Source organism: Heptranchias perlo, unplaced genomic scaffold, assembly GCF_035084215.1.
Source record: "Heptranchias perlo isolate sHepPer1 unplaced genomic scaffold, sHepPer1.hap1 HAP1_SCAFFOLD_59, whole genome shotgun sequence".
Lineage (NCBI taxonomy): Eukaryota > Metazoa > Chordata > Chondrichthyes > Hexanchiformes > Hexanchidae > Heptranchias > Heptranchias perlo.
Genome location: NW_027139612.1, coordinates 354,308 through 364,533, shown reverse-complemented (window position 1 = coordinate 364,533; position 10,226 = coordinate 354,308). Strand labels below are relative to the sequence as shown.

Genomic DNA, 10,226 nt, shown 5'->3' with positions numbered 1-10,226 from the left:
ATGTTGTAGTGGTTGCTGTAAGATATACAAGTTGTTGTAGTCGATAAAGATTGTCTCTCAATCTTTTACTCTTTAGATTCTTCTCCTTTATAAACTAGGCTTTGTTTCTGTGTAAATGAATGTTGCTGAGAGATTGTCCCTGTAACGGATGAGGGATCTTGCTTTGTGTTAGGTTTTTTAAAAAACTTTTTGCTTTGGCTCTTTTTAATGTCATGAATTTGTTTGAACTCTTTGGCCAATTGGAAAAAGCCACAAACTGTAAGTTGACCACAAACTACAGGCTTTCTCTCCACAGGGCACTGACCGAGGCCTTTAACACAGGCTGCACCCAATGAGACTCACGTGAGATTTGTCTGGGTCACTGTGGGATCAATGGGTGCACTGTGGGGTCACTGGTTGCTGTGGGATCACTGGGACACTGCAGGTTCACTGGGATATTTTGGAATCACTGGGATACTGTGGGATCAGTGGGACACTGTGGAATCATTGAGTTAATGTGGGAGCACTGGGACACAGGCGACCACTTTATTTAAGAAGACCGCGTTAATGGCCACCATTTTGTTTCAGCTTTATGGCGTTACAGGAGGAATTTCATGACCCATTCTATGTAATATGTAATATACATATATATAAAACACGTTATTTTATATGCACACGTTGTGGTACATAAAGAAAGTCTCTCAAAAGTTTGCACAGATGCAGTTTGGATACTGGTAACTCTGGGTGCACCGTGGAATCACTGGGTGCACGGGGGGACACTGGGGGAACTGTGGGATCACTGGGATCAATTTGAGAGAACTGGGACATTTTGGGATCACTGAGACACTTTGGATCACTGCGGCAATATCACTGGGTGCACTGTAGGGTCACTGGGTCACGCTGCGATCACTGTGGGATCACTGGTTGCACTGTGGATCATTGGGACACTGTGCCTGACTGAGGCAATACAACGAATGCACTGTGGTATCAATGGGTCACTCTGCAATCACTGTGGGATCACTGGGTGCACTTTAGATCACTGGGACACCGTGGATCAATGGGGCACTATCACTGGGTGCACTGTGGGATCACTTGGTCACTGTGGGAACACTGTGGGATATTTAATTACCCAGATTGGCCGAATGGCCTGTTTCTGTGACGTGCTGAATTCTATGTAATATTTATATAAAGATATATTGTATTGTAATTTACATAAAAGAAGTAGCTGTTGTAAAACAGAAAGAGTAGTCGGGCCGAATGGACACTGTACAGTGCTGTACTGTACATTCGATGTTAAATATATATACATATAACATTTGATTATATATTGTATCATATTTTATACTCCAGAAGTTGTTGTCAAATAAGAAATTCAGGGCAACTTCTTTACCCAGATGGGCTCAATGGCCTGTTTCTGTGTCGTGCTGTATTCTATGCAAAATGTAATTAATGATATATTCGGGGTTAAATTCGATAACCCCCGAATCCGGGCGCGGGGGTCGATTAGCCCCCACGTGATTAACCTGAACCCGGTCATTGAGATGCAGACAGTCCGTGAGATTGGTGCTGCCTGGTGATTTACCTGATTCCTGCGAGCAGTCAGGCCTGGCTGCGCTGTTGAGCGGCTTCTCACCAGGAGGGGAGCCCCCATATTACGTGAGTGGTTTGCACCTCTTGAAGGCAGTCCACACCTCGAAAAGGCAGGTTGCACCTCGCAAATTCAAACATTTGATTCAGATACAAACCTCCGGGTTCATTTCTTCTCGTACAGTTTTGATTGGCAGTTTCTTTTCAATTAAACAGACCATTGTTTAAAATGACTGGCTCCCAGTCACTGTTCTGAAGCCATTTATCAGACTGTCTTTTTCAAACTGGTGAGTCTGTTTGGAATCTCTGAGAATGTTCATCAAGTCGACAGCTTCCACAGTTTGTGAGAAAAAGAGAACAAAGAACCAGGATGTTCGAAAGTTCGGTCACAGTTTCGTGTAGTATTTGTGAATTATTGATTATTTTCTTTTCCAATAAGGATCTGGTTGAGCTTCACAGTAAAACTGTTGTCTTACTGCTAATATTCTGTTTATTCTCTCGCTGTTTCATCAATTTGTTTGATAGTTAAAGTCTAAAATAAGGCCTAGTGTAGTGTGAATCTGTCACCCTCTGAAGAGCAGGCACTTTTAGGCACTGGACAGAACGAGTGGGCTGAGATAATCTGAAAGGGTTTCACTGTTCATTACCTGGAGCCCTTCAAATGTTACACTGATATCAGGACAAGCGGAAACACTGAGACATTGGGAGTGAAGCCTCACCTAACAGAGGAGCTGCTTTTTCAAGCTTAGAAATACAGCTGATTTTAAATCAGCAAAATTTCACTTCATTGAAGTTGACAAAAAGGCAACTATCTCTGAACTGTCTCCACTATCTGAAAAACACGGACATTTTACTGACCGTGGAATAATGATCTTGTTGAAACTGTACAAAATAAAACTCAATTGTAATCTTTTTTACAATAACGATCTGATATGAAGCATTCTCCAAACAAACAAAAGCTCCAAGCATCCCCGGGACATTGAGAGATTATGTGAGTGGGCAAAACTGTGGCAAATGGAGTTTAATGAGGGGAAATGTGAGGCCATCCACTTCGGATCTAAGAAAGATAGATCAGAGATTTTTCTAAATGGTGAGGAGCTCAGAACTGTGGAGGAGCAGAGAGATTTAGGGGTCCAAGTACAGAAATCATTAAAAGCTACTGGACAAAAATAATTCAAAAGGCGAATAGAATGTTGGCCTTTATTTCAAGAGGGCTGGAATATAAAGGGGTGCAAGTTATGTTCCAGCTGTACAGAGCTCTGGTTAGAGCCCATCTGGAGGACTGCATTCAGTTCTGGGCACTGCACCTCAGGAAGGATATATTGCCCTTGGAAGGGCTGCAGCGCAGATTCACCAGAATGATCTCGGGGCTAAAAGGGTTAAATTATGAGGACAGGTTGAATAGACAAGGCTTGTATTACCCTGAATATAGAAGATTAAGGCGTGATTGAATTGAGGTGTTTAAGGTGATGAACGGAGTTGACAGGGTCGATGGAGAGAAATTACTTCCTCTGTTGGGGGAGTCGAGAACAAAGGGGCATAACCTTAAAATTAGAGCTCGGCCGTCCAGTGGTGATGTCAGGAAGCACTTCTTCACACAATGGGTAGTGGAAATCTGGAACTCTCTCCCACAAAAGTCTGTTGAGGCTCTGGGTCGATCCGAAATTTCAAAACGGAGATTGATAGACTTTTGTTCGGCAAGGGTATGAAGGATTCTTGAACCAAGGCGGGTAGATGGAGTTAAGATACAAATCAGCCATGATCGAATTGAATGGCGGAACAGGTTGAGGAGCTGAAATGTCTACTCCTGTGCCTATGTAACAGGCTCGTGTGGCTGAATGGACTCCTCTTGTTCGTATGTAACATGCGTGAGGGGCTGAATGGCATCCAGATCCTGTATAACAGTCTCGAAGGGATGAATAGCCTCCTCCTGTTCCATTGCAACAAGCTCAAGGGGCTTAATGGCCAAGTCCCATTCCAGTGTAATAGGCTCGAGGTGCTGAATTGCCTTCAGTTCCCGTATAACACGCTCGAGGGGCTGAATGACCTGCTGCTGTTCCTATGTAACAGGCTTGCGGGGCTGATTGGCCATCAGATCTGGTGTAAGGGGCTCGAGGGGCTGAATGGCCTTCTCCTGTTGCAAACTGACAGGCTTGAAGGGTTGATTGGCGTCTAGTTCCTGTATAACAGGGTCGAAGGGCTGAATGGCCTTCAGTTCCCAGATAACAGGCTCGAGGGGCTCAATGGCCTCCTCCTTTTGCTATTTAACAGGCTTGAGGGGTTGATTGGGCTCAAGTTCCTGTATAACAGGCTCGAAGGGCTGAATGGCCTCCTCCTGATTCTATGTAACAGGCTTGAGGAGATGATCGGCCTCCATTAACGATGAAACAGGCTTGAGGGGCTGAATGGCCTCCTCCTTTTCCTGTGTAACAGCCTTCAGAGGCTGAATGGCCTTCAGTTCCCATATAAGAGGCTTGAGGAGCTCAATGGCCTTCTTCTGTTCCTGTCGATCAGCCGTGAAGGACTTGCCGCCATTTCGTCCAAGATGGCCACCGTGCTTACAGACATTTTGTCCAAGATGGCCACCGTGCTTACAGACATTTTGTCCAAGATGTCCGGCGAACTTGCCACCATTTTGTCTAAAAACTAGAGCCGGACCTTTCAGGAGCGAGATTAGAAAACATTTCTACACACAAAGGGTGGTGCAAGTTTGGAACTCTCTTCCACAAACGGCAATTGATACTCGCTCAATTGCTAAATTGAGATCTGAGATAGATAGCTTTTTGGCAATCAAAGGTATTAAGGGATATGGGCCAAAGGCGGGTATGTGGAGTTAGATCACAGATCAGCCATGATCTTATCAAATGGCGGAGCAGGAACGAGGGGCTGAATGGCCTTCTCCTGTTCCTATGTTCCGATGATATTATTTATATGGAATTCCGACAGGCATTTGATAAGGTTCCACACAAGAGACTGTTGGCAAAAATGAAAGCGCATGGAACTTGAGGCAATGTATTGACATGGATAGAGAATTGGTTAGGAGATAGGAGACAGAGAGTAGGGATAATGGGTACATACAACAATTGGCAGCATGGGACTAGTGGTGTCCCCCAGGGATCTGTAACTGGGGTCTCAGCTTGTCTCCATAATTATCAATGACTTAGATGAAGGAACAGAGAGTCGTATATCCAAGTTTGCTGATGACACTAAGTTAGGTGTTACAGTAAGTAGTGTGGATGCGAGTGGAAAGTTGCAAAGGGACATTGATAGATTAAGTGAGTGGGCAAAACTATGGCAGATGGAGTTCAATGTGGGGTAATCCACTTTGGACCTATGGTCAGGGTATTTCCCAAATGCTAAGAAGCTGGGAACTGTGGAGAAGCAGAGAGAATTAACGGTTCATTTACATAAATCAGTAAAACCTAACGGACGGGTCCAAAAAATAATTTAAAAGGCTAACGGAGTGTGAGCCTTTATCTCAGGGGTCTGGAATATAAAGAAGTGGAAGTTATGTTACAGTTATATAAAGCTCTGGTTAGACTGCGTCTGGAGTCACTGCGTTCAGTTTTGGACACTGCACCTCAGGAAGGATAGATTCGCCTTGGAGGGGGTGCAGAGCAGATTCACCAGAATGTTACCGGGGCTAAAATGGTCAAATTATGAGGACAGGCTGCAGAGACTGGGCTCGTATTCCCTCGAGTATAGAAGATTGAGGGGCGGTCTGAGCGAGGTGTTTAACATGTTTAAATGATTCGATAGAATAGAGAGAGAGAATCAATTTCATTTGAGGAATCAAGAACGAGGGGGACATAACCTTAAAATTAGAACCATGCCATTCAGGTTCGAAATCAGGAAGCACTTTTTTGCACAAAGGGCAGTAGAAGTCTGGAACTCTGTCCTCCAAAAGACTGTGGATGCTGGGGGTCAACTGAAGCTATCAAGACTGAGATCGATAGTTTTTTGTTGGGTGAGGGTATCGAGAGATCGGGAGCAAAGACGGGTAAATGGATTTGCGGTTCAGATTATCTCTCATCTAATTGAAGGGTGGAACAGGTTCAAGGGGCGAAATGGCCTCCTCCTGTTCCCAATGGAAATGTTGAGAATATGTTTTGTTGATGCTGTGATGCCAGGTTCCACACTTGTCCAAACAAGGTAGGTCACATTTGGGAGTTTAATAACTTTGAAATGAACATTTTTCTTTTGTGACTTGTGCAACTTCGATCAATTGAATAGTTATGAAAGAGAATCAATGCCGTCATTCTAATTTCTGGCTAGTAACCAAAGCAGAGGTTTCCGTAGTGTAGTGGTTATCACGTTCGCCTCACACGCGAAAGGTCCCCGGTTCGATCCCGGGCGGAAACATTATGTTGGGGCAGATATTTTTTTCATCTGTGAAAGAGCCGGTCCTGTTAAATTTAACACAAATTCTTGGTCTCACGAGCACTGAACATTTTAAACCGAGCCCTTCAAAATACAGTGTGTAAAATGAGAAGGGATAAAAAGTTCATCGCACAAAAGAAATTATTAAAGTTTTCCAACTTCCCTCAGTAGCCTTTCATTCTGCAAAATAACGTTATCAGTTAATTAATGGTGAATAAAACAATGATTGTTTTTATTTCTAAAATGCGATTAATATAAAAAGTGCTCAAAAGTTGCTTTGTTGACCTGGAATCGCAGCCCGGCCGTCGTGGTAAAAGCGCCAAATCCTAACCACTAGACCACCAGCGAGTTTTATTTACAGTGTCATCAGATTTAACATGGATTTCTCTTTCTCTGTGACTCAGCTTTTAATCCTTTTTAGTTCCTGATTGCGGATATTCCCGTGATTAAATAGGAATAAAGTGCAATAGGTTCAGGAAAACCCGGGAGGTGGCATCCCGCTCACTGAGCCTGTCGAGCAGCATTTATCTGACCAAACACTGGAGTGAGTGAAACTTCCTCCGGGGGAGGGGGGAGGGTGTCTCAATGTGGAAAGGGTGGCGAGTGAAAGCGCCATTTATCAGTCAGGATGGCCTAGCGGTCTATTGTACTGCGTTTACGTTGCAGTCTTCTTTAGAAACACGGGTTCGAATCCCACTTCTGATATTGGTTATTTTGACTCCTATTTCATTTGTTGCTTGAGCTGCGGTTGATTTTTCGGCACAGTTTATTTACTCTTCCCGCAATAACCAACCCGGTCTCCGTCCACGGCACGTTTTGACGCCCACCGGCTCATCTCCAAACCGAGCTTTGAACGAAAATATGCTGGAAGCACAAGGCGGTCATTCAACAACTATGGAGAGAACAGAAACTTGGGGAAATGCACCATCGGCATAGGAGTCGGCCATTCAGCCCCTCGAGCCTGCTCCGCCATTTGATAAGATCATGGCTGATCTGTGATCTAACTCCATATACCTGCCTTTAGCCCATATCCCTTAATACCTTCAGTTGGCAAAAAGCTATCTGTCTCAGATTTAAAATTAGCAATTGAGCGAGCATCAATTGCCGTTTGTGGAAGAGCGATCCATCTTCGACCACCCTTTGTATGTAGAAATGTTTTCTAATCTCACTCCTGAAAGGTCTGGCTCTAATTTTTAGACTGTGCCCCCGAGTCCTAGAATCCCCAACCAGCGGAAATAATTTATTTCTATCCAGAAAATGTCAATAACACAGTCATTGAGAGGTGCAGTTCACGAAGGCAGCTCACCAGCACCTTCTCAAGAGCAATTACGGATGGGCAATAAATGCTGACCTTGCCATTGACACCCACATCCCATGAATGAAGACAAAAAAAGTCTCCTGCATGGCTGAGTAATTTCCTGCTGCTAAACGACGGGAAGAATGAAACCATCGGCTTCAGTCCTTTGAACGAACTGTATACACTTGCCGTCGAGCTCAATCCCCACTTGGTCCTCTGCCCCGAATATCCACTGCATCAGAAAATCCTCCATAACATTGAATCACAGCAAGGAAACATCACAGAAGGAGGTCATTCGGCCCCTCGTGCCTGTGCCAACTCTTTGAAAGAGCTATCTAATTGGACCCAATCCCCTTCCCTTTCCCCATAGCTCTGCAAAATTTTCCCCTTCAAGTACTTATGCAGTTCCCCTTTGAATGTTATTATTAAATCTGTTTCCACCACCCTTTCAGGCCGTGCATTCCAGATCATGTCAACTCGCTGCGTAAAAACATTCTCCTCATCTCACCTCTGTTGCCAATTACCTTAAATCTGTGTCCTCTGGTTACCATCCTTTCTGCCACTAGAAATAGTTTATCCTGATTTATTCTATCAAAACCGTTCATGATTTTGAACACCTCTGTTAAATCTCCCCTTAAATGTCTCCGCTCTGAGGAGAACAACCCCAGCTTCTCCAGTCTCTCCACCTCACTGAAATCCCTCATCCCTGGCACCATTCTAGTAAATCAACTCTGCACCCTCTCCAAGGCCTTGACATCCTTCCTAAAGTGTGGTGGGCAGAATTGTGCGGTGGCCAGCTGGGGCCTAACCAGTCATTTATAAAGGTTTAGCATAAGTTCCTTGCTTTTGTACTCTATGCCTCTATTAATAAAGTCAACGATTGCGGATATTTTTTTTACAATCTATTCATCTTGTGCTGCCACCTTCAAAGATTTGTGTATGTATGCCCCCAGGTCTCTCTGTTCCTGCACCCCCTTTAAAATTGCACCATTTATTTTAAAGGGCTGGCACAGGCACGGTGGGCCGAATGGCCTCCTGTGAGTCTATGATTCTATGTTTTTGATTACACCTCTATGAAGCGCTTTGGGATATCCCCCAGAAGTGGGAGTCAGCAGTTCACTTCCTCCCTTCACACTTCCATCTGACCTGGGCTGGACGAAATAGATTTTTTCGTTGTGTAATGATTATCATGTTGGCGTGACACACGAAAAACTCCCGGTTTAATCCCGGGTCAGAAACAATTTGCTGGAACTTGCTCCTCACAAACTTCCAGGCGCGACCTTTCTCTCGTGTCAATTGGGCTGCAATCCTTTCACATTCAACAACGGCTGCACCAGATTCCTGGTCTCAAGACCAGTGAACAGTTTGAAGCAGTGCGTAAAATGAGAAGGGATGAAAGTTACAAAAGTTAGCATAGTTTCAACGGTCACTCGGCAAACTTGTTCGCATTTCATTCAGTGCGAAACAGAAAGTTGTGGGTTTATTAATGGTGATTAAAAGAATCATCTGAGAGACTTGAATTATTTTGTGTCATTCAGTGAACTGTTTTGTAAAAATAGATTCCCTGATCGGGAAGCGAACCCGGGTCGTAGCTGTGAAAGCGACGGATCCGAACCACGAGCGAGTTTGACTTGCAGCATTATCAACTTTAACGTGGACTTCCCTTTTTCTGTGATTCAGCTTTTAATCATTTTTAGCTCCTGATTGCGGATATTCCCGTGATTAAATAGGAATAAAGTATATTAGGCTCAGGAAAACCCGGGGAGGTGGCATCCCGCTCACCGAGCCTTTCCAGCAGCATTTATCTGACCAAGCACTGGAGTGAGTGAAACTTTCTCCAGGGTGGGGGGGGGTCTCAATGTGCAAAGGGTGGCGAATGAGGAAGTTATTTATCAATCAGGATGGCCGAGCGGACTAAGCCGCTGCGTTCAGGTCGCAGTCTCCTGTGGAGACGTGGGTTCGAATCCCACTTCTGACATTAGTTATTTGACTCCTATTTTATTTGTTGCTTGAGCTGCAGTTGATTTTTCGGCCCAGTTGATTTGCTCTTCCCGCAATAACCAACCCGGTCTCCGTCTACGGCACGTTTTGACGCCCACCGGCTCATCCCGAAACCGAGCTTTAAACGAAAATATGCTGGAAACACAAGGCGATAATTCAACAACTATGGAGAGAACAGACACTTGGGGAAATGTACCATAGGAACAGTAGTAGGCCATTCAGCCCCTCGAGCCCGCTCCTCCATTTGATAAGATCATGGCTGATCTGTGATCTAACTCCATTTCCCTGCCTTTGGCCCATATCCCTTCACACCTTCGGTTGGCAAAAAGCTATCGATCACAGATTTAAAATTAGCAATTAAGCAAATATCAATTCATAGAATCATAGAAGTTTACAACATGGAAACAGGCCCTTCGGCCCAACATGTCCATGTCGCCCAGCTTATACCACTAAGCTCGTCCCAATTGCCTGCACTTGGCCAATATCCCTCTATACACATCTTACCCATGTAACTGTCCAAATGTTTTTTAAAAGACAAAATTGTACCCGACTCTACTACTGCCTCTGGCAGCTCGTTCCAGACACTCACCACCCTTTGATTGAAAAAATTGCTCCTCTGGACCCTTTTGTATCTCTCCCCTCTCACCTTAAATCTATGCCCCCTCGTTATAGACTCCCCTACCTTTGGGAAAAGATTTTGACTATCTACCTTATCGATGCCCCTCATTATTTTATAGACCTCTTTCAGATCACCCCTAAACCTCCTACTCTCCAGGGAGTAATTGCTGTTAGGGGAAGAGAGTTCCAAACTTCTTCCATCTTTTGTGTGTAGAAGTGTTTTCTAACCTCACTCCTGAAAGGTCTGGCTCTAATTTTTGGACTGTGCCCCCTAGTCCTAGAATCCCCAACCAGTGGAAATAGTTTCTCTCTATCCAGAAAATGTCAATGACACAGTCAATGAAAGGTGCAGTTCACGAAGGCG

General features: G+C 44.5%; 1 non-coding gene across 1 annotated transcript; it reads left to right on the top strand.

Moving 5' to 3' along the window:
- Positions 1-5,855: 5,855 nt before the first annotated feature.
- Positions 5,856-5,928, top strand: trnav-cac (transfer RNA valine (anticodon CAC)). The gene has a single exon. It is a non-coding gene; the product is annotated as a tRNA-Val (tRNA).
- The last annotated feature ends 4,298 nt before the right edge of the window (positions 5,929-10,226 follow it).